The following is a 26,457-nucleotide window of genomic DNA, read 5'->3' as shown; positions in this document are numbered from 1 at the left end:
ATCGCTGTCGGGTTATTTGTTTGAAAATACCGACTGGCCGGTTACAGACCATTGGACAGCGAAGCGCAACTCTCATTTGGACATCCATCTCCTCCTGAATGCGTCTTCTTGAACTTTCCTGGACATTCATCGACTGCAATCGCTCCATCGCTCAAATCCAACCAAATGATACAAAGCGACTCCACAAATTCCGCAAGAGATCTCCCTTTTCAAGAGACGCAAAGCAAATTTACAAGAACAAAACATACTGCTCGCGTGCCTCCCCATCAGCAGTATCACCGTTACACCACTAACCGAGCTGTGATATTGTGTAGATAACAGGTTTATCCGGACAGACGTGTCCTGCTACTGCAACGGTCACAGATTCACGGATTGGTACGCAGGTCTCCAAAACTCCGGTGTTCGAATAGCCTGTGATGAAAACCTTGTCGATCCGGAACATACAGACGACGTCGTTCTCATGTTCGAACAGGAGGATAAGGCGCAGTTGTTTCTGGATGAACTGACCAAAGCCATCGCGTCCTTTGGTATGCAGTTTGCACCCACAACCGATGTCAGTGGCGTTCTTGTTATCAGTTTTTATCTGCATCACCTGAGTGAGTGTCTGGATTTATAGACACCTCGGAATGATTGTGTTAAGCTAGCACTAAATCACTTCCCCATCCACCTTTATTCTTTCGTTTACAATAAGACTTCCAAATAAATCATGGTTGTACAGCAGTGAAGCATCGGTGTTGAGCACCGATGCCATGCTGTCGATGATGATGATTACGCAGGCTCGAGGCTTTCACCAAGTTTCCCCGGTCGGTTTTGTTGTTGTTCAGCAGCTGCTGCTTACGACAAACGTGGGAAAACAAATAATATGCCTTTTCGTAACTAATGTGCTTGAAATTTTATCAGATGAGACCGTAGAAACTTCACGCCTCCCATGTTTTTGTAAACATGAGTTTCCACTCTTTAAGTCCAATCCGTTCTCCAGAGGACGACCGGCTGGTGGTCGTTCGGTCTAAAGAGACATCTTGAAACGCGAGATTGATAAACAATGTTTCGGACCTCAGAGGGTTCTCACCGGCATTAACTAAGAAAACGGGGTTTCGAAGGCCTAACTACCATACCATACTATGGTATAGTATAGTATAGCACAGTATGGTGTAGTATAGTATAGTATAGTATAGTGTACTATAGTATACCATAGTACAGAATGGCATAGTATAGTATAGTGAAGTGTAGTAAAGTATAGTATAGTATAGCCCAGTATAGCACAGTGTAGTATAGTAAAGTACAGTGTAGTATTGTATTGCATTGTATTGTATTGTATAGCANGGCTTTCACCAAGTTTCCCCGGTCGGTTTCGTTATTGTCGTTCAGCAGCTGCCGTTCACTTGAAAGGCACAAACAAAAATAGGGTGTAGCACAAGGTCTTTAAGTTCTCAGTGCGGGGACTCGCTTAAAAGTGTCGCTGCGAACCGAAAAACTCACTTTCCACATGGAGTAGTACGACAAACGTGGGAAATCAATTAATATGCCTTTTCGAAACTAATGTGCTTGAAATTTAATCAGATGAAACTGTGGAAATTGCGCGCCTCCCATGTTTTTGTAAACATGAGTTTCCACTCTTTAAGTCCAATCCGTTCTCCAGAGGACGACCGGCTGGTGATCGTTCGGTCTAAAGAGACATCTTGAAACGCGAGATTGATAAACAATGTTTCGGACCTCAGAGGGTTCTCACCGGTATTAACTTATTAACCAAAAAAACGGGGTTTTGAAGGCCTAACTACCATAACATACTATGGTATAGTATAGTATAGCACAGTATAGTGTGGAATAGTATAGTATAATATACTATAGTATAGAATGGTTAAAGAATAGTGCAGTATAGTATAGTATAGTATGGTATAGCCCAGTATATTATAGTGTAGTATATTAAAGTATAGTGTAGTATTGCATTGCATTTTATTGTATTGTATAGCATAGTATAGTATAGTAGAGCATAGAAAAGCATAGCATAGAGTAGCATAGTATAGTATAGTACTGTACAGTAACTATTATCATTTATTTTGAAGAGCATGGCATGGTCACAAACATAAAAAGTGAATGCAAGCGATGAATGCGAAAGAATAACAAGAGAATATGGGCTAACACACGACTTATAGCGTTGCATGGAAATCCTCAAGGGTGTGTTCTCGAGTATCCTCTAACTTTATGTTCTACTTGAACCCGATTTGAACTGATTGCGACGAATACACTCGTTTGCAAATCAATTTGTTTTTCACGGAGAACTCAACTGAATCTCTCGTTTATGATGTTCTTCAACTAAATGTGTTGCACATAGGCCGCCTCATGTTTCAGCTAGTATGATATCCGGGATATCGCAGCGTATTTTCACAAACGAAACTACTCCCAAAGTTGCTGAAAACTCTTCGACAGCACACGACCAGTTTCGGCCTACTTGGGACTGATCACCTGGGTGCACTCCCCGAGTTTCCCGTCAACCTTATGTTCGCAACAGTGCAGTCCCACTCACACAACTACAAAGGACGAACACGACAAAAGAAGCTATTTTCGCTTCACGGTTTCACCTTGTCAATGAACTTACAGAACCGCTGACAACAGGCAGCGATAAGAGACCGCTCACTCGTGTTGTCGTCAGACAACCTGGCACCTTGAACTGTGCAGTGTTCTCGTTAAATGCATCTTCATTGAATTGCTTGCACTAATAAGATTAACCTTTTGGCTTGATCACATTGTACCAGCCCTAACAAATTCCGGGTACCCATTAGTACTACAAAGAGTTCGAAGCAGGTCTTTATAATTAAACGGCGTTCCACGATAGGCATCAGAATAACTCCAGGGGAGGAGCTGAATTCTTACAAAAATACTGCTCCAATCTCGTGAACAGCTCGGTTTGCGTGCCACAAGATGGATATAAATTGTTAGCCAGGCGTAAGAGCGATTGTGACTCTTGCTGGGACCAGCGGGTACCGGAATACTTCACTCGGCCAAGCTTATCTGCATTATGCTGGGTGGGGTGTGCGTGCCGGCAGTGTTGATTCAGGCCAATCTTCGTCGGAAAAAGGCGGGAACAATCAGCGCAGGTCAATTGGGCAACCGTGTTCGTACCAACACTTTCATTGTCGTGAACTCGATGGTGGGCTACCGAGCCGGCTTCCGATTTGCAGCATTCGCCACATTCCTCACACGTGAACCCAACGAGTCTCTCCTGTGTACTGATTGGAACTGGTGCGGAGGCGCCAGATGATTCATAGTATACATTGTCGAAAGTAACCAGCACATTGAAACCAAACGGGGTGGTTCGCTCTGTCTGGAGTTGCTGAACTCTTAGCTCACCCAGACTGACGTCCAGGCTACCCGGTCGGAAACACGAGGTGGTTCAGCTCGCCGACCATACTATACTATACCATACCATACTATACTACACCATACTATGCTATACTATACTATACTATACTATACTGCGCTATAATATGGTGTACTGTACTATACTATACTGTACTGTACTATACTGTAATATACTATACTACGCTATACTATACTATACTGTGCTATACCATACCATACTATACCAAACTATACTATACTATGCTGTGCTGTGCTATGCTATACTATACTATACTATACTATACTATACTATACTATACTGCGCTATAATATGGTGTACTGTACTATACTATACTGTACTGTACTATACTGTAATATACTATACTACGCTATACTATACTATACTGTGCTATACCATACCATACTATACCAAACTATACTATACTATGCTGTGCTGTGCTATGCTATACTATACTATACTGCGCTATAATATGGTGTACTGTACTATACTATACTGTACTGTACTATACTGTAATATACTATACTACGCTATACTATACTATACTGTGCTATACCATACCATACTATACCAAACTATACTATACTATGCTGTGCTGTGCTATGCTATACTATACTATACTGCGCTATAATATGGTGTACTGTACTATACTATACTGTACTGTACTATACTGTAATATACTATACTACGCTATACTATACTATACTGTGCTATACCATACCATACTATACCAAACTATACTATACTATGCTGTGCTGTGCTATGCTATACTATACTATACTGCGCTATAATATGGTGTACTGTACTATACTATACTGTACTGTACTATACTGTAATATACTATACTACGCTATACTATACTATACTGTGCTATACCATACCATACTATACCAAACTATACTATACTATGCTGTGCTGTGCTATGCTATACTATACTATACTGCGCTATAATATGGTGTACTGTACTATACTATACTGTACTGTACTATACTGTAATATACTATACTACGCTATACTATACTATACTGTGCTATACCATACCATACTATACCAAACTATACTATACTATGCTGTGCTGTGCTATGCTATACTATACTATACTGCGCTATAATATGGTGTACTGTACTATACTATACTGTACTGTACTATACTGTAATATACTATACTACGCTATACTATACTATACTGTGCTATACCATACCATACTATACCAAACTATACTATACTATGCTGTGCTGTGCTATGCTATACTATACTATACTGCGCTATAATATGGTGTACTGTACTATACTATACTGTACTGTACTATACTGTAATATACTATACTACGCTATACTATACTATACTGTGCTATACCATACCATACTATACCAAACTATACTATACTATGCTGTGCTGTGCTATGCTATACTATACTATACTGCGCTATAATATGGTGTACTGTACTATACTATACTGTACTGTACTATACTGTAATATACTATACTACGCTATACTATACTATACTGTGCTATACCATACCATACTATACCAAACTATACTATACTATGCTGTGCTGTGCTATGCTATACTATACTATACTGCGCTATAATATGGTGTACTGTACTATACTATACTGTACTGTACTATACTGTAATATACTATACTACGCTATACTATACTATACTGTGCTATACCATACCATACTATACCAAACTATACTATACTATGCTGTGCTGTGCTATGCTATACTATACTATACTGCGCTATAATATGGTGTACTGTACTATACTATACTGTACTGTACTATACTGTAATATACTATACTACGCTATACTATACTATACTGTGCTATACCATACCATACTATACCAAACTATACTATACTATGCTGTGCTGTGCTATGCTATACTATACTATACTGCGCTATAATATGGTGTACTGTACTATACTATACTGTACTGTACTATACTGTAATATACTATACTACGCTATACTATACTATACTGTGCTATACCATACCATACTATACCAAACTATACTATACTATGCTGTGCTGTGCTATGCTATACTATACTATACTGCGCTATAATATGGTGTACTGTACTATACTATACTGTACTGTACTATACTGTAATATACTATACTACGCTATACTATACTATACTGTGCTATACCATACCATACTATACCAAACTATACTATACTATGCTGTGCTGTGCTATGCTATACTATACTATACTGCGCTATAATATGGTGTACTGTACTATACTATACTGTACTGTACTATACTGTAATATACTATACTACGCTATACTATACTATACTGTGCTATACCATACCATACTATACCAAACTATACTATACTATGCTGTGCTGTGCTATGCTATACTATACTATACTGCGCTATAATATGGTGTACTGTACTATACTATACTGTACTGTACTATACTGTAATATACTATACTACGCTATACTATACTATACTGTGCTATACCATACCATACTATACCAAACTATACTATACTATGCTGTGCTGTGCTATGCTATACTATACTATACTATACTGCGCTATAATATGGTGTACTGTACTATACTATACTGTACTGTACTATACTGTAATATACTATACTAGTTCAGCTCGCCGACCATACTATACTATACCATACCATACTATACTACACCATACTATGCTATACTATACTATACTATACTATACTGCGCTATACTATACTATACTGCACTATACGATACTATACTATGCTATACTGTGCTATACAATACAATAATATGCTATACCTTACTATATTATACTATGTACAAACTATACTCCCGTGTAGACCGCTAGGCATTTGACGCTGCAGCCTGACAAGTTGCACAATGTGAATATCTCCTTTAACTTCCTCTGTAATTTCAATGTTCGTCACAGCCGAGATTCTTAAGATTCCAAAGTATTTCACCTACATACAGTCTGTTATTCATCACACTGAAAACTTTCAGATTAGTGGCATCAATCTGTCCGGTGATCTGCCTGTCTATGGTAGTGCGAAACTGCGGAACTATTTGGTATCCGACTACGGACAAAGCGTCGTCCCGTGTGTGCTGCATATAGCAGCGATTTCTTTTGAACATGGGTGTGTGATTTCCATCCATTATTTGTCAGGTTCCTTGTTGTGAGTGAACGCCAATGACGAACAATAAACATACGGAGGGCCGGCAGTTTTATTGTGGCATGGGCTTTACAAGCAACATGTACGGTTGCTCAGCCACGGGAATAAGCGGCAAATGGAATATGACGGGATGATGATGCACAACTAACACGAACAAAGGTGATGAGATATGAAATCAATGACAATCAAGACGGATACTGTGCGGATAAACGGCAGATCGCACGTATCCGTGTCAAGTTTTCTAAATTGGCAAAAGTGCGTTCCCTTGTACACTGTCGGCGAGACCAGTCGACTCAAGATGCACGCAGACGACTCATTGGTTGCTTCTTCTGTGCATATATTCCGTCTCCGTATTCGGTTCGTTCGCTCTACAAATTGTTGTGTTGTATCACATAAAATCAGAAGTACATCCGAAGTGAACCAGCCTCACTGTATTCGGACATCACTGCATTTATTAGACTATCAAGTTAGCAAATCAAAACAGTTTTCGCAACATTGTTTAGTATTCATTAGACTATCAAGGTGGCAGATCAAAACAGGCTTCGCATCATTGTTTAGACATAATATACTACTCATAATATTGCTGAAAAATCTCCGACAGCGTACGACCAGTTTCGTCCTTCTTGGGGCTCTTCAGGTAGGCGTACCCCCATAGATTCCGCCAACTTTATGTTCTACTTGAACCCGATTTGAACTGATTGCGACGAATACACTCGTTTGCAAATCAATTTGTTTTTCACGGAGAACTCAACTGAATCTCTCGTTTATGATGTTCTTCAACTAAATGTGTTGCACATAGGCCGCCTCATGTTTCAGCTAGTATGATATCCGGGATATCGCAGCGTATTTTCACAAACGAAACTACTCCCAAAGTTGCTGAAAACTCTTCGACAGCACACGACCAGTTTCGGCCTACTTGGGACTGATCACCTGGGTGCACTCCCGGAGTTTCCCGTCAACCTTATGTTCGCAACAGTGCAGTCCCACTCACACAACTACAAAGAACGAACACGACAAAAGAAGCTATTTTTGCTTCACGGTTTCACCTTGTCAATGAACTTACAGAACCGCTGACAACAGGCAGCGATAAGAGACCGCTCACTCGTGTTGTCGTCAGACAACCGGCACCTTGAAACTGTGCAGTGTTCTCGTTAAATGCATCTTCATTGAATTGCTTGCACTAATAAGATTAACCTTTTGGCTTGATCACATTGTACCAGCCCTAACAAATTCCGGGTACCCATTAGTACTACAAAGAGTTCGAAGCAGGTCTTTATAATTAAACGGCGTTCCACGATAGGCATCAGAATAACTCCAGGGGAGGAGCTGAATTCTTACAAAAGTCTGGAACAGAGCAAGCGAGCCATTCCAAGATCTTACCGAGTTGACGCACGACCGGGGTTTAAGATTCCATCACACTACTGGCATATTCTTAACCTACCACTTGTCGTACATTTTATCCCGATGCTTGCATTTCAAAATGCGAGTTGATGACACACAAGCGCGCGTTAGCAGTTTCGACAGACTGTAAATGCGCCACCTCTTCAAGTTCACGAATTCACGCACTTGAATCCAGGTGTGTGGTTGGAACTATTGGTTGGAACTTACTCGTAAACCACTTTGTACTCCGGGTTTTTGAGAGGGTTCCTCCATTTAATCGCACGGTTACCCATATCAGGTGATGCGCGTCTTTCGACACACCACTCTAGATCCGCAGCAGAATCCGTATGGCGAATTCTTAGCGTGAATGGCAATCGCCGGCCAGAGTTGAAGTCGAAATTTCATGCAAGCAACTTGATAGATTGGATCAGAAGTGATCCGACCACGTGACTGGGACAGTCTATAATTACGAGGGAGTCCATGCTATATGACACTCATCGTACGTCCAAATTTAGGCAACGATTGTAGCCGGCTGATATTTGATAGAGTTCGTATGTGGCGTTGGAGTCGGTCACCGAACGAATGTCCGTGCCACTTATATCATCAAACGTAGCACTCCTTGCTGATGCTGATGCTACCGATGATGCATCTTGAAATTTTGATATTGGCACGCAGCTCCAGTGCGTGTTCATTACGCATTACCATTGACTACCTCTCGCAAGTGACCCCGATGGAACAGACTGCGTCGCGTTGCACTGTCAAACCACTTTTAAGCCTAGAGCCTTTCGGCTTTCCACATTACACTCGCAGAGAATTCACAAGCATTCTATGCTACAGAAATCCAAGTACTACACTCCTCGCTAAGGTTCTTCTGTTAGTATTTCGCCATTGGGACATCCACCATCACGTACCCACCACAGACTGAAAGCATCACTGTCCGGGAGGTTTGGCATGTGGCATTTCTCGATTTTGTTCACACCTCGAAAGTGGTTACATCACGACTTCCGTCATCCCGGACTTCTGAATGCTGGCTGAACCTGCTGTTCCTCTGTTCCAGAGCTAATTGTGCACAGAGTTCCTTCATCTTCCTCGGCCATGAATTTGTCATTTTCAGTGAGTGCGTGGAGGGGTCACTGCTACCCCAACTACACAGCCACAGAAAGTTGGCCACCCGGGTTCTTGTCAGCTGACCAGCAGCTTTTTCCAGCTGTTCTTGCAGCTTGTCACCGCTGGTGTGTGCAATTCAGTCTGTTATAATTCATATGAGATCGGGATAAGGGTGGAATGAAATACCCAGATAATAATGACTCCTCATTCTTCGAACTCTGTGTTTCCGGTAGTCGTACTCCTCTGTTGGAATGCGCACATAATTGTGTCTCTCTACCGATTCCAATTTTGTCTGCCTGCGTTTCTTTTTGGTATTTATAATAAAGTTTCGTGTATCAGATTTCTCTTGGAAGTAAGATTTGCTCAACCAGTCTGCTTTCTTTGGGTAAGCAAAAATGTGCGTCCAAAGCATTCCTTGTTTGAAACACAGATTCGTGCATTAGACGTTTACCAAGTGGCGTTTGCACTCATAATTCGATGTCAGTTAGTATCCCGAGATTGAAAAACAAATCACTGCCTAGAATACAAGGAAAGAAACTAGATGCTGTTACAGTAGACATTGTTAGCAAACTGAACGAAGCCAGCTTCACAACTTAGTGTGAATATTTTCCACAAGTTCCAAGCCATGGTCGAGATGTTTTGGGCTCGAGATAACTGACGTGAGTATCCGTGGTTCGAATCCACCCACAATTTCTCAACTGATCTCAACTGATCTGTCAGTATGGCAGCCCTCGTCCTTCCTTCGGGTGGCATGGCAGCTACGCACCGAAAGGGTGCTAAAGCTGAGTGACAGTGGCTGACGACCACATTGGATGCTGAGACTCATTTTGCGCTCCTGACGAGAGGGCTTGCCAATCTTCTGACAGATACCTTAGGAGGGTAACCCCAAAGAGTTGAACCAGTTCTGCCTTCAGAAAATTAGACTAGCAAGTCGCCTGATTGAATTATATTGAATTCCGATAACTAAGGCTTACGGACTAATAAACAGGATCGAGTTTTCTTTTCGAGCTTCTTGGGATACATTGACTGATACTAGAAAGTCAGCTGTCTTATTTCTAAGAGAATCGTTCGTGCGTCCTGAGAATCGCAGTGGGCAAACGGAACCATGCACGCCTGATTCATTCAGTTTCGAATAAATAACAAACTGCTTGAGCAAAATGCTGGAAATGGTGGCTGTAGTCAATAATCAATCATGCACCGCTAAGGCTCTGTCTGCAACACAACTCTTCTCGAACACTGATGGCGGTTCTGGCTTACTGTCGAACGACAGCGCCTCGCATTCCCACAGTCCTTCGCTTTCACTCTTTCCACCGTAAATGTGACTTGTGCCTAAAGGAAGAGTCACAAGTTGCGAAGTGTTATCGAGTTGTCCGAGCAAGGATAGGTTGTGTCCGGTTCACACATGCTTTACTCAGGAAACCACTAGGATATCTGTAATGCTTTCTTTGGTGTGCTGGATAGAAGAGCATTTAAAACTTGTTTTACTTCAAATGACTGTTTAAGCAAAAAAGGCTTACGAAACCCCGGGTTTTGAGTCCCTACCGGCAAGAATCCTGTAAGGTCCGGAACATTTATTCATCATTCTTACGTTTTAAGACGTCTCTTTAGACCGAACGACCACCAGCCCATCGTCTTTTGGAAGGCGGATTGGACTTAAAGGGTGGAAAATCATGTTTACAAAAACGTAGCTTTTCAACTTCGCTTTGGTGACTAAGTGAGAGGCCCAGAACTTCCACAGTTCCAAATTTCTCGACTGTTACAATTAACCATCAGAAAAAAATCACAAGCACATTAGTTGCGCCATATCTGTGCGAAAAATGCATATTATTCGATTTACTGGGTCGCGTTTGTCGTACTACTGCATGTGGGAAGTTAGCTTCTCGGTTCGCAGCGACACTTTCATTCGAGTCCCCACGCTGATAACTTAAAGAGCAGTGCTACACCCTTTTTTTCGCCAGTGTCTTTCAGGTGATCGGCAGCTACTGAAAAACGATAAAAAAAACCGATCGGAGAAAGTTGGTCATATCCTCTATCTTGTGTACCAAGCCGTGAATCCGTGAGTGTTGCAGTGGCGGGACAATATTTTGTAGAGTCGGCACGTCATGAGACATTTTCACCATCGTCTATCCGGATAAACAGTGTTATCCACGCAATATCACAGCCCGGGTGGTGGCACATAAGCATTTTGGGAGAATGTGATCAAGAAGACCATGAAAATGTGAGTTTTCTGACTGAAATTTGCTTCCCAGGATAAGGTCTTCTCAACCCTCACTGCTGTTGCAATCAGATACAATTGCTACCTGATTTCAACGGAGTTCGTGCTGTTTGATTGAATGCTTGGAAGTATGGGTTCATCAGAATGGTTTTGATGGGTTTTTTGTCGTGTGTGATCCTCTCACCGGTTCACCCCTGCGTATTTCTACGGTAATCAAACATTAGTGTCAATACTGATGTTGTCTTAAATGATGGAGATTCCGCTGTAAAATGTATCATTAAGATCCGTTGGCTCTGCTATGACGTGCAAATTACGCAACTTATTTATAGGATTGGGCTGGATTTTGAGCAATAGAAAGTGTTACCAATGGGACAGAAATAGGAATTGTCGCCCAGCATTACATAAGCTAATCTCATAATTAATTAATAATAATAATTAATGTTCACATAAGTGAACAGTTGGACGTTTATCAGGCTCAGCGTAATTGCATGTGACCACGATAAAGGAGTGACACATTAATCAGGAATCACTGTACATCCCAGGTTGTTTTTTTAATATGTAAAACCTAAAAAATACCGCTAAGCTGGCGAAATAGCCTGTTCACGTCCACAAAGAATACAAACGGATCTCGCATTATTGAAATTCTTCAGTTGAACATGTTCTATAGACTTCTTGTTTAGACTGGCACGATGTTGAAGGCAGAATGGAATATTTTCTTCACAAACTGCCCACAATTCGGTGTTCAGGTGGAAAATGAGACGAGGTGGCCCAATGGTCAGCGCGCGAATTTGCTGACCGGAAGGTCTGTGGTTCGAACCCGACCTCTGCCTCTTGACTTCCCATGTCTAGGCTTGGGCAACCTGGCAGTATCCCAGCCCTCGTGCTTCCTTCGGGTGGCATGGCAGCTAGGCACCGAAAGGGTGTCATAGCTGAATGATGAACGAAAAATGAGGCCAGTGGAATAGCTGGTAACATACCTATCTGGCGAACCCTAAGAAAGGTTAAACCGGTCGTGGGTTGACTAAGAGATTTAAGAAAACTTTTTAGCAGTGCGCCGTCGCAAGAATACATAATTAGGTTAGATCTTCCACTGTACCATCTACAGGGCGGTTAGTCGTATATTCTCAGTTGATTTAAACCAACTTGCTTCAACCAAATTAGGTCTTGCGTTCAGTGTTACCAGGCCTTGTTGAGTGCACCCAAAAGGAAAATTGAGTGCATATTGCAATCACCATTTGCAATGCTCGAGGTTTCAAATGAGAAAGGTGATGGAACTTGTTGAAGCTTTGTTTGTTTCTGGTGAGGATTGATTGTTTACAATGATTAGCCTAGCGCTTTAGGCTATGCCCCATATTAATCCAGATTCGTAATCTTAGGTCAGTGCCGCCGCTCACGATAGGTTTATTTAAGCAGTCATCACAGTATCGTCCAACAAGCTATGTGGTCTAGCTTCTCTACCATCTCACTGTTCAACACAAAACACCTAAACCCTTCATATCCAATCGACTTTGAAATATACACCTCAGCTTTTTCCAATGGGTAGGGCCGCATGCTTGCTTCACGAGACAACTAATGAGTCCCTAACAAGCTCTGTAGAGAATGTCATAACAACAGAAAGTCCTCACTGATTCAAAGCACATCCCTCTGAATTGCATCAGTCTTCCAAGGGATTCTGGATTGCTCAATATTTGTTCTTTTATAGCCAGTGCCAATTTGATGGCTGGGAAATTGCAACTGGCCTGTTTAACTATCTGGGCTAATGAGATCGGATGGCCCTTCGGTGACTGAAAACAGGCCTGAAAGAGGACTACTCACTCGTTTCTACCTGGAAATTTATAAAAAATCCAGTCATGGACTCCAAACCTAATGTTTTACATGTAAGAGTTAGGTAGAAGCAGAGAGAACCTGGGGACTAGACTGCCGTGATGTACTTAGTAACTCTGGATACTTACGCTGTTTCAAGTGCCTCTTCAGAAAGACGGTGGTAAAGGTTTCCCCATGTTTAGTTGCAAAATTGTATGCAGTTCACAGATTACAATAGAATATCTCATCGGTCTTTACGAGTTACTGGTGTCTTACGAAATCTTACTACGCTCTTGCTCTGACCGACACAGTGACCGGAAATTTTGTGATGTCGTTTGACTCTGCCTGTCTTCTTCTCAGCTGAATTCGTTGAGCTCGCAGTAATACAGAGTTCCTAAATTCTTGCTCGCACCGCAAGCCAAACCAGGTCATTAATATCAAGTCATCACTGTTGGTCTATTTTGGTGGCAACGCATCAGCAGAACGGAGTTGTGGGGCTACTGTGTGCATTCTTGCTGGATCAGAGTAACGTGCACAAATTCATCTTTCGGATTAATTTTGAATTGATTTTTATGGGCGAGGATAACTGATCAGCGCTCAATATTCAAATTACACGTCACCTTCCCGAGTTTGGAAAACCTATTTTAGGACATACAAAACGTGACGAAGCTTCGATGAACCTAATTGATGCTCTATCCATTGCTTTATTCCTTATTCTCTTGTTTTAGTATTCCAAGCGCTGTACACATAAATCAGTTCAGATACATACGTGCTATTCGTTACGCTGTGCTGACTTCTGAATTTCTAGTTCGTCTGGTCGTACCGATACACGTGCTGAACTTTATTCCTACGTTTTGGGGTCGCGATTGAAACAGCTCATCATGTCTGTCGAAATGGAACCATTAAATGTTCATTCAACTACGCGAGACGTAGAGGATTATTTGTAACGGTTTGACTTATGATGTCTCACAAAATCTGATATGATAAGAAACTCACGGCATACTTTCTACATTTTGTTCAAAAGAAGGCATATACACTGATCAAGAATTTACTGCATCCTGAATCTCCACTCGATATTTCCTATAATGAATTGAAAGAAAAAAGTTCTGCAACACTTCAAAGCGATTAAATTCGTAGCAACCAAAAGAGCTAGGTTCAACATGTTGACCCACTCCCATTCTCAGTCGGTTCATGATTTCATATTGCAACTGCAGACACAGGCAGCCAAATGTGACTACTTTGAGCAATAAGTAGACCAATTGCGTGATATACTAACTGCTGGTATTGCAAACTAGTATCCCCTTACTGGCTTCTGTGAATGAGAATGGACTCGAACAACTGATTTTTAAATGTTCTAAGGCCATAAGTGGCATGCGAATAAATGAGGTGAAATTCGAAGCTACAGGAGACCCTATAGTTCTTAAGAGACGGACATGTTGACCCACTCCCATTCTCAGTCGGTTCATGATTTCATATTGCAACTGCAGACACAGGCAGCCAAATGTGACTACTTTGAGCAATAAGTAGACCAATTGCGTGATATACTAACTGCTGGTATTGCAAACTAGTATCCCCTTACTGGCTTCTGTGAATGAGAATGGACTCGAACAACTGATTTTTAAATGTTCTAAGGCTACATGTGGCATGTGAATAAGTGAGGTGAATTTCGAAGCCACAAGAGACCCTATATTTCTTAAGAGACGAATTATCCCATTTGGATTATCGGAACCTGTTCGTCAAGCATTAAATCCAATGTGTGAGAAAGGAACACTGACTCCTGTCGGATCATCAAACTGGGCAAGGCCGATCGTTACTCCACCAAAGGCTGATGGTATTACTCCGAGAATTGGTGAACACTACCGGCTAACGCTAAATACGCGGGTTCTACAACGTACATGCACTACAGAAGAGCCCGAAAATGTACTGAATCGTTTATCAAGTTCAAGTATGTTTCCAAAAATTGATCTGAAAGATGCCTATCTTCTAACACCACTGAACGATGTCTCTAGTAATCTTACCTTGATGAACACACCTTTTGGGCTATTTCGATACAATTTCCTTCCCCTGGTTTAACCAGCTGTATCTCAACAAGTTATAAACACTATTTCAAAAGATTTGGAGAGTGTTGAGACGTACCAAGATGACGTCATTGTGCACGCTGCTGACAAACTACCCATGATATGCGTCTGTTGTCTTTACTGAAGCGGTTTTCTGAGTTCAGTGTAGCTATTCATCCTGATAAATGCACATTTGGTGTCCCATCATTTTCATGCCTTGGCTACATTGTGGATGACAGCGGTTTTAAACCTGATACAAGACGTCTATCCCCGTTAGTAAATGCGCTATCACCAACCAATCTACAAGAACTGTGTTCAGTTCTAGGAGCACTCCAGTATTATTCCAGTTTCATTCCTAATTTTGCCAAACATGCAAGTTGTCTGTTTGATATCATAGCTTCCAGTCAGTTTTCTTGGTCCTCTAACAATGAGAAGACGTTGCGTGCATTGCTTGGTTATCTTCAGACTTCGAGTGTTTTGAAGCCATTTTCCGCCAAACATCATTCGACGGTCATTACTGGAATAAGAGCAATCCTTGAACAGTGTGGTAGACCAGTGATCTGCAATTCCCGTCGATTTCAAAAGCCGAACGTGGATATTCTCAAACTCAACAAGAAGCCCTTGTGGAATACTGGGCTACCAAACGGCTCCATAAGTATCTTTTTGGATCAAACTTTACCAGTGTTACTGACCACGAGGTCTTAAAGTTCTCCTATCATCCTACATAACCTCTAGCGAATCATCTGACGCTATGATGCAATGGTGGATTATTGACCTGAGTTCGTATGCCTACACGATTGGCCATCGTAGATCAAAACTGATTCCCCATGCCGATTTTTTGTCCAGTATTCCATCATGCAACTCCGATTCAAACAATTCAGACTGTTTATTGATTCAACCATTACTAGTCAGGCAGAATGCGCTTGGTGCTGATACTAAAGATATTTTGCTTCCATTTTTCTGCATTGCTACGTGGCTGGACACAGAAAGAGAGATGTTGATTTCCTGCATTTTACTGACGCTGCGAATGTTTGCCCATTACTCCGGATGGATTGTTGTGCTTGGAGGATAGATTTATCATTCCACGAACGGCTGTTCTTGCGGGCATGTACTCTGGTCTCTGGATGTTGAAATCTCTTGGTCGTGGATTACTCGCGATTTACCTTGCCAAACGCCATTTCCGGCAGTTGTTAGAGGGTAGATCGTTTACCATTCAAACCGATCATAAGCCACACACGCATGCTTTAAGCGCCAAGCTTGACCACTATTCACCGCGCGAGATACGTCGTCTGGACTATGTTTCACAATTCACTGCCAATATTCGGTTCACTCCATGTCCAGACAATGTCGTCGCAGACGTTCTATCCTGTTCAGACATCAACACTCTCCACTCCTACATACAGCTGGACCTAGCCAAGCTGGCGAACCTTCAGCGTTGTGATCCTAATCTTCTCCCATTCTATCCTTTCCTACATTCCGAGTCTATTCAATTCTCTTACCCCTCCAGTATGGAACCATTTTTTGTGATATATCTACCGGCACGGCTCGCCCAATCGTTTTCAGCGAGTGGTTCTCGATCACTTTCATGGACTTTCTCATCCAGGAATCAGAGCGACAAGGAAGTTGATGGGCGCACGTTTTTTGTGGCCCTACATGAATAAGGATCCAACATCCCGAGACAAACAGTGCATCGCCTGTAAACGCAGTAAAGTAACTCGGCATATGAACTCACCTGTCGGTTCATTTGCAGTTCCTGATGCTCGATTCACACACGATTATCGCGACATTGTTGATCCACTTTCCCCATCAAACGGTTTCATTCATATTCTTATCATGATTGATCGTTTTACCCATCGGCCATTAGCTGTACCCATTTCGGATACTTCAGCTGAAACGGTAGCTTTTTCGTTTTTGCAGCATTGGGTGAGCAATTTCGGCGTACCTTCCTCCGTTACTGCCGATCGCGGTTCACCATTTCAGTATAATCTCTTCACTGAGTTCCTTACACTATTAGGTTTCCATCACATTTCGACTACCGTGTATCACCCCAGTTCCAACGGTCTGGTCGAGCGTTTCATCGCTACCTCAAAGCTGCATTGACTGCCCAAGTGAATTTGTCTTCAGGTCCTCTTCTTTCCCTCTCATTCTGCTTTATATTCGTTCCAAAATTAGGAAGGATATTCACTGGTTAGCAGCCGAACTAGTAAATGATTAACTTTACGTCTACCTGGTGGGGAGATTTTTCTTTTCGGCGCGCAGCCCGACTCACCCGTCACATTCGTCAGCCGTCTGAAACACCATACGTATGAACTTCTGGTGCCAACAAGACGACCAACGCGAACAGAACACATCTCAACCGATCACTCCTTCGTACCATCGGTATTTGTCCGACATGACGCAACAAAGAAACCCCTTCAACCCTTTTATGGCAGTCTTCAAGGTCAATAAACGTCATTCCAAATACTTCGCTCCAGCGAGGAGCGGAAAGCGTGATAGTCTCCATTGATCGTCTGAAGCCTGCCTTCATTGAAGCACCCACGACCACATCCAACAATGCTGCCATCCCACAATTAGCCGCACCTACTCATGAAACTTCTACCACCAACCTAACTCCTTCCACTGGTAGATTTTGACAACGCGTACGTTTCCCTCAGTACATAGCTAATTACGAAACATGAACTGAACAACGTTTCGATTCATTGTTTTCATTATCATCAAACGGTTTCATTCATATTCTTATCATGATTGATCGTTTTACCCATCGGCCATTAGCTGTACCCATTTCGGATACTTCAGCTGAAACGGTAGCTTTTTCGTTTTTGCAGCATTGGGTGAGCAATTTCGGCGTACCTTCCTCCGTTACTGCCGATCGCGGTTCACCATTTCAGTATAATCTCTTCACTGAGTTCCTTACACTATTAGGTTTCCATCACATTTCGACTACCGTGTATCACCCCAGTTCCAACGGTCTGGTCGAGCGTTTCATCGCTACCTCAAAGCTGCATTGACTGCCCAAGTGAATTTGTCTTCAGGTCCTCTTCTTTCCCTCTCATTCTGCTTTATATTCGTTCCAAAATTAGGAAGGATATTCACTGGTTAGCAGCCGAACTAGTAAATGATTAACTTTACGTCTACCTGGTGGGGAGATTTTCCCTTTCGGCGCGCAGCCCGACTCACCCGTCACATTCGTCAGCCGTCTGAAACACCATACGTATGAACTTCTGGTGCCAACAAGACGACCAACGCGAACAGAACACATCTCAACCGATCACTCCTTCGTACCATCGGTATTTGTCCGACATGACGCAACAAAGAAACCCCTTCAACCCTTTTATGGCAGTCTTCAAGGTCAATAAACGTCATTCCAAATACTTCGCTCCAGCGAGGAGCGGAAAGCGTGATAGTCTCCATTGATCGTCTGAAGCCTGCCTTCATTGAAGCACCCACGACCACATCCAACAATGCTGCCATCCCACAATTACCCGCACCTACTCATGAAACTTCTACCACCAACCTAACTCCTTCCACTGGTAGATTTTGACAACGCGTACGTTTCCCTCAGTACATAGCTAATTACGAAACATGAACTGAACAACGTTTCGATTCATTGTTTTCATTATTTGGACGTTTTTCCTCATTCACGGTCAACGCTCTGGTGGTAGAGTAGCTATGGTGATTTGAACCCTTATTTTACTTCCATCATAACATTACCTACCAGGCCAATTGTATAGACGCTTTCGTTTAAATACGAAAAACTACAAAACCCTGCAATACAAACGTGGTCACGTGTTTCTACTCTTCTTCAGATTTCGATCGCACCTACAGTGGTCATTCGAGTCTGACGTGCTAACTCTGGTGTCACAACATTTCAGACTATCTTCGGAATCTGTAAGTGAGAATTGTTCAGAAGAAGACCCCTAGAAAACTATGGTTGGATTATTTTGTATTCGCGGACCTAGCCCAACGACGAACTATTTTAAAAGAACAATTCTTAATGAGTCTGTTCCATGTGACCTCTTTATTACTGTATACTCAGACTAGCGTTATTATTTTTATTTCTTTGCTACACACTCCTGATAATGTAACTTTTTGGGTAGACAGACCACTACAAGTTAAATATCAGATGTCAGTCTGTTAACGGCACTCCTGCTATTTCAAACACTAATGAATCCTTTAAGATCTTATTGTATCCAAACAAAACGCTATCTCTGAGGAACGTGCCAACCTCAAAGAACCTAAAGTTAATAACAGTGTCTATTCCCAATCCAAGGAGATCCGAAAGATTACGGTCATGACCACCACTGAATTATAGGTGCGTGGAATAACCTTCCTCCGGCGGTTGTTCACGCTCCCTCTAGGACCCAGTTTAAAGCACTATTAGACACTTATTTATGCGAATCCTTTCGCTGGCAAGCATACTACGCCGCGCTGAAAACATAAAGAGCAGTGCTGCACCCTTTTTTCACCTGTGTATTTCAGGTGAACGACAGCCACTGACTGACAAGAACAAAAGCGATCCGGGAAACTTGGGCAATAGCCTCCATCCTGTGTATCAATCCGTGAATCCGTGAATTCACACGCTCTTTCAGGGTTTGCGGATATGATGAACATGATTGATGCTTTATTCATTGCTTTATTCATTATTCTCTCGTTTTAATATTCCAAGTGCTCTACATCTACGTCAACTCAAACGCATACGTGCTACTTGTTACGTTATGCTTAATTCTAAATTTCCAGTTCGTCCGCTTGCACCGATATACGTGATGAACTCAATTACTACAGTACTGTTTGAGGCATGATCGGCCGTCACAACGTAAACCTACGGGGCGACAATACAAGGGGCAGGAGCTGAGACTGAGCAAACAGGCTTACCACGTGCGAGGTAATCGCAGATTATGGAGGGCAAACAAAGCAGAACAACGGGGCGTGAGGTACGACTCGATCAATGCTGAAACCATTTGACTTGAACTAAAGCTGAAAAACCGTTGCTGGCTGCGAGTGACCTTGGGTGGTTGAGTAGATGGTCAAGGTCACGAGAAGTGCAAGCGGAGCTGAAGAAGTGGAAACATTCGGATTGGGGACAAACGGCAAGATTTGACTCGAGAATATGGTTTACACTGAAACTGGATGGAGCCGTTGGTGCCACTGTCGGGTACTATTCTGGTGTGAAAGTTACCTGCGAGAAAAAGGCAGTGTAAATGCATAGGACATAGGGCTTTATAAGTAGAATCGTTGAACATTCGGAAAAAGATTACCGGAATCGCAAAACCGGGATAGTTAGGTCCGACCGAAGGGTTCGGCGGATTAGTTCGTACTCGTCTCAGAGGCGGTTAGGTAAAGTCGATACTTTGCTTGCATGTGTAGGCAAAGGCCCGGGTGGGTGAGAGGGCAAAGTCTTCAGTACGAATGGAATAGTTGAAGGCCTACCGTCAAACTGGAGTTTGAAGTACCGTGCCATCACTGCACTGACATACTTCGGCTTCCGGACAGTCTAGTGATGGACGTCATCTTTAGGACGATCGGGCTGGGGATGTGCCATTCTGTGGGAAGCGGGATTTGCGGTCAGCCCTGAAAGCCGATGCAGGATCGTAGGCAGTTTTTGCTCGAGCAGGGATTTATTAAGATGAAAAGCACGAACAAGCAAGAGTGGATACCGACCGTACAGACTGTTCAAGGCTTGAGGAGATGGAGGAATGGGACAGGATCCGCAAGGCCTGGAAGTATCAGATAGGGTGCAATCTGTCAAAAGGGAATAATAACAACTTGAAGCCTTGACGACAATAGTTAAATGAGATAAGAGTTGACTTGTGCATGGTAGTTTAGCGATCAAGGACCAGCTTAGCTTGTCGATACGATGCTAGTATATTGCAAAAGGTGCAGCGAAACAAATATAATTATGCAGGCAGGTGGTGTGATAAGGGACAAAAACACTTAGGTGCTGATGGGGAAAGAACCTGAAAAATGATGAACTAGTTTATCGAGAATTTTTGTATGAGTTGAGATGCATAGTGAATGTCCTTAGGGCACTGCTATAAGCTTTAATTAACAAGTGATGTATAAAGAAAAAACCCTTGGACGCCGACCTCGAATGCTATTAGTGAAGTATTAAGTGCTTCACTATTTTTTTTATATTCATTTGTGTAAGACTACTCCAAGGGGTAGTAGAAAAGGGTGTGTCATGTTTGGCCGGGAAAATAGGCTTTGATGTGGTGTGATCCTAAAAAAGACGAGAGTGGCTATAGCTTTGAAGGTCCGCCTGACCGATGGACACCAAAGAGTATGATGATACCTTATTATTACCAGGTCCCCTTAGATAGATTTCCCACGACAATTTGGGTCCTTGTGTTCTGGAGGCGTCGACCACTAGGACGAATATGATTTGAGAAAAACACCACTTCAGCCTCGCTAACCTTTTGAACAGCAGCCATGTAGCCCATTTCACTAAACGTGGTTCCATTTTTAGCTGGCCAAAAGTGGCATTCTTAAAAATCCTGTTCAGCAGAACCTTCGAGCCTCCTTTTCGACGCTTTGAGTTCCTACCATGGTAACATGTGAAAACAAAGGTCAGCACAAAGTGACCATTGCGTTTCAAGGGACCCTTAGTTATAAAATTATCAAAATAATGCACCCAGTTGGTCTACATGTTTTCAGATTGCACCATGTTTTTGAAACAATTCGAATTATTCCACGTCCACTTTTGCTCGTTGTGACTCCGGCCATTTACCTGACCGCCCAAGGTCACTGACGACCAGCAATTGCTTTTAAGTTTTAGTTCATGCCAGCCGGCTAAGTTTTCGAATAGGTAAGACCTCACGCCCATTGCTCCGTAAAAGTTAGGGATTGCCTGCAAGATCGCATCAAAATACTGAATATAGCTGCCCTTTTTATTGCTTTGGACAGAAATGCGCCGGGACAATATCCTACAGGCCCTGAAGGCATCAAATTAATCCACCTGCAAAGGATGCGTTGCCTGAGGAGAGCCACTCAAGTTGTCTCTAGGCTGTCTTGATGTCCAGCGTTAGAGATTGCTGGCTACATAAGCCACAGATAATTGGCAGTACAAATTCTCTCCTCAGAAATCCGTCACTGGCTGTAAGCTTTGCATCTTTGAAACTATCATAGAAGCCTACGACACTGAGCGCATCACTGTGATAGTTTAACTGAATATCCATAAAGCTTCCGACCACAAACTTAGTAGCGTTGGCATCTCTGGGGTCTCATTTCAGTGGTTCAACTCCCGCCTATGTGACAGGACGCAACGGGCGAAATTTGAGACACACTCATCGCCACTATCGATCACCAGTGGAGTCATTCAGGAAAGCATGCCAGGGTCGTCTTAAAAATTAAAATCCAAGACTCTTTATCGACGTGTCCCGCGGTGTTTTTTCCCTTTGAAGACGATATAAAAATCCCGTGCACGTTTTCTTCCTCTGCACAAGCGCTTAGCTTTCACCGGATTCAAGAAAACATGGACTCGTTGACTCGGCGGTCAATTGAATCTGGCCTAAATTATATTCCGGAAAATAGCAAATAAGTTCCTGCCGCAGCTGCCTCCCGGTTGACGCGTCCACAATTAATTGATGTCCGTCACTCACTCCAATGAGATCAGCGTACCCTTGTACTCTTATCTTTTCCCACCAAGTCCAGTTCCAGCTTATCCAAACACGTAGACTCAGCTTTCTAATACTGTACCCCTTTCGCCTCCGAGACACAGTGGTTGCAGTTTTCAAGCTATGCTTGCAACCAAACAAGAAATTCTGCTCCGTATTCTCATTGCTTTATACCCAAAGATGTAGGGTAACACTTGAAATCGTCCAACGCTCATTCACGAAAAAGTTGTTCCCACAGTCCAACCCTCTCATACCGTTCTGCAGGCCAATTTTGGGCCCCGGACGACTATGGCTCATACGTTTAGGGCTAAATCTGACTCTCTTATACCATTTGTTACACAAAAATGCCTCTGTAGCAGAGACAAGGCTAAATAGTAATTCACATCCTCGCTGCAGACTCCGTAACACTTGCAACCTCTTGGTGCGCCCAACAGCTGGTGATAACCAACGCCGCCACTCCTCTTCAATTTACTACGGCCGCACCCGGAACAGCCTTCCTGAGAAGCAACAAAACAACTCGCACCATCATACTGTTTTGCGGCCTGTAGGTAATTTTCTTTCTTGTGAAACTGCTGCCGCGATGCCTAATACCGGAATACCTTTGACCCCCTTTATGAATCTTGTCCGATGGGTAGTTGAGTTTGGCGAAGATACAGTCGGCGAGCAAGTGAAAAATCCCCTTATTATATTCTTCTATCCCCTTGGCTTGCTTCAGTCCACTGTCGGTCGTTAAATACACGCTGATCCGCGTGCGTTGTGTTACCTACCTGGTTGTCCCTTGCTCAGGCGATACGTATACTTCGTTCTGGTCAAGTCTCTACCATGGATTACTACACCAGTCGTTCCTAATAACTGGTTTGGTCTAACACTAACACAAATCTAACATTATCCATTAATAAAAGGCATCGTATGCCAGTACACATAGTCCATCTGATTATTTGCATCATAGCCCACGAAACATTCACCCACAAATCGCAGTACGCATCTACTTGATATGATAGCTCACATCATCCCTCAGTCGCCGTTTAGACACAGCGCACTCACTCTGAATACCACTATTTCTTTCCATTGTCTCAGTAGTAGCCTCCATTTTACCTGCTTCCTCCGCGGCCTGCCTTCATTGGCGTCTCTCTGCCGATTGTTTGTCCAAATTGACTTAGCTGTTGTACTGGCCCGGCTTCCCCCCCCCCGACCTGCGAAAAGATCTGGTAGCTTGGGTGCTTCATTGAAGCGCAAGTAGCATTTTCAACTGTTTGGTCTTTCTCCAACTTGAAGGTCTGATAGTACGCACAAAGAATAAAAACCTCGCGTGATCGGTTATCGAGTCAATCCTGCAGGGACAGTCAGCATGTTACGTTGCACCATGGTTGCGTCATACCTCTAGCGGCATAAGTGCAACCCTATCGCCGGTGGTTCCGAGTCTGGCCTTTAGTTCCAGGAAACCCATAAAACACCACTATTGTTTTCTGCTGGCTGCTGCTAGTGTTGGACTCGTCCCGGTCGTGCCATTCATCTTGCAATGCTATAAACTAGAGAGAGTGAAAAAGCTGATCTTTCGTACTCCAAAAGTTTTTTAAACCATAAATTTAATGGCCTAAAAATGCTCTTCGGTCCTCACAAATCACACCGACCTGCGGAGCTGTAGCTGCGTTCGTCATATTTTGGGTTGCACTGCACCACAGTCCACTTCTTTAACCAAACAAACTCACAAATACCTACCACTCCAAAGGGTGGCACAAGCAGGATACAAGGCTAGTGGATAAAGACTTTTCTGCCATGCACCACTTGTTGACTGAAGCTGATTGCAATGCTTCGGGGATTGTTCTTTCACATTCAGTTTAATTCACAGATTATGGTACTGCACAACTCGTTTAATAGTAATAATGATAACGTTTATTCCCAACTGGTGGGTGGCATGGCTCCAGAAATTCTAGTCCACTATCTCGGAGGTTCTAACCCCGTCGGTCCCCGTGTTTCATTTCCCTTGACACACCACTTGTCTGCGTGTCTATACGGATTTCTTCCGTTCCTGATATCGCAATAGCATACCTAAGCAAGCTTGGCCAATTTTTTTCATCTCCTGACCATTAGATAGAATTCTCCCTCAATCATGTCCCATTTAACCACCCTCCGTGGCATACATAATTGTAATGAACGTTCTGTTTTCTCAACTGGTTGACCTAATCCTCTCTTTTTTCCTTTAAAGCTAACCAAGCCTTACTGATCCAACCCACTCCGTCTTCTCTCAAGCTCCTTCCTTTGGCAACACCTGCTTCGAACCCCCTTTTTTGCCATTTTACACTCCATTTTACCTGTGCTTTACACCCGATGGAATTCCCATCCAGGCTTACAATACCTACGATCTCACGTTTGCTTTGCTTAGTCTCTACGGATTCCTTTGGCTAACCGAAAAATCCCGCTCCCCACAGAAGTGTACGTCCCAGCTCAAACTCAGAATATGACGTCGTTCATGAGGCTTTCCAAAAACCGGAGTGTGTCATTGGGATGTTGGAACAGCACTGCCATACCCAAGCTGATAGCACATCCGAAACTATTCGCTTCCAACTTTCGGCTCTGCTCTCTCTCACTGGTTCTCTTACCAGAAACCGCGAACAAACTCATCGCCTGGTCCCAACCGCCCCAGGGACACGCCAATTCATCCTGTTTGGACCCAACCACGTCGGCGATTTTAATAATGTACTTCTCACAAAATCGGTCGTTTTGTGTGCCGTTTGGTTTCTCTCTTGTGCGTTTGCAACACATATGTCTCTCAATGAGCTTTTGCACCAGACTCCACAACGATAGCCCCAACAGTGAGTCTCTATAGTTTCGACGTATTCCGTGATCCTGAGATTCATGCTACCACCTATCCGCGTCACTAGTTCTTCTACTTCTTCATCTTCATAACGCTTTTCTTGACCCTGGCCACAAGCCAAATCATTCAAGGCCACAACTCCTTAGCAGTTGTTTTAAGCTTTAGCTCAAATTTTCTGGAAATTCTGCTGCCTCACCAAATCTACTGTTCTGGTCCACCATATTACGCAATTTAATTTTTTTCTAACGTGCTAGGCTGAATGCTGCCTGTTTTGCCTTCCGTTATTTTAGGCTTGCTATCCACCTTCAAATTTCAACGACTTTTTCTTGTCTCTGCTTGACATATTCCTCAGAAGAAAAAATCCTATAAACCGTGTTTCCTTTCCCATGACTGTTTGGGCACGATCAAATCTAAGTCAAATAATGGCAACGGTTTATGACGCTTTCTCAATTCCCGGTACCCCCAAATCCCGTCAGCCATGCTTTTATTTTGACTGTAACATTACGATCTTGCGAAACAGTATAACACCCACTAGTTGAAAGTAAACATAATTACATTAGGAGAATAACAAAGGCTACCCCGCATAGAAGAAGTTGAATCCACGGTGCTTCACAAAACGACACACGGAAGAAACTGGGTAGAGGAGAGTTTTGTTTATTCATAGAGCGAAGCCTTTGAATAAGCCTGGAAACCTGAGTGGCTGTCAGCCGACAGCTGTGCTTCTGGGATACTTATTCACACAAATCTTCGTAGGCGCGAATGTGGATGACTATTTGAAATAAGCCGATTGATGGACATCGGTGTACTCGCCGATGGCTATTCGCAAAATGAGATTGATTTCTCGAAATCTACGGCATTGTCAGACTTGCCACTTCATAGTGTAGAATATCTATGTATAATGTACATGCTCCTGTATTATTGAAAATCCTTTACTATGGCGATTTGTTTAAGTGAACTAAATCT

This window comes from Opisthorchis viverrini (assembly GCF_000715545.1).
Source record: "Opisthorchis viverrini unplaced genomic scaffold opera_v5_9, whole genome shotgun sequence".
NCBI classification, from domain to species: Eukaryota; Metazoa; Platyhelminthes; class Trematoda; order Opisthorchiida; family Opisthorchiidae; genus Opisthorchis; species Opisthorchis viverrini.
This window is presented reverse-complemented; position numbering follows the sequence as displayed.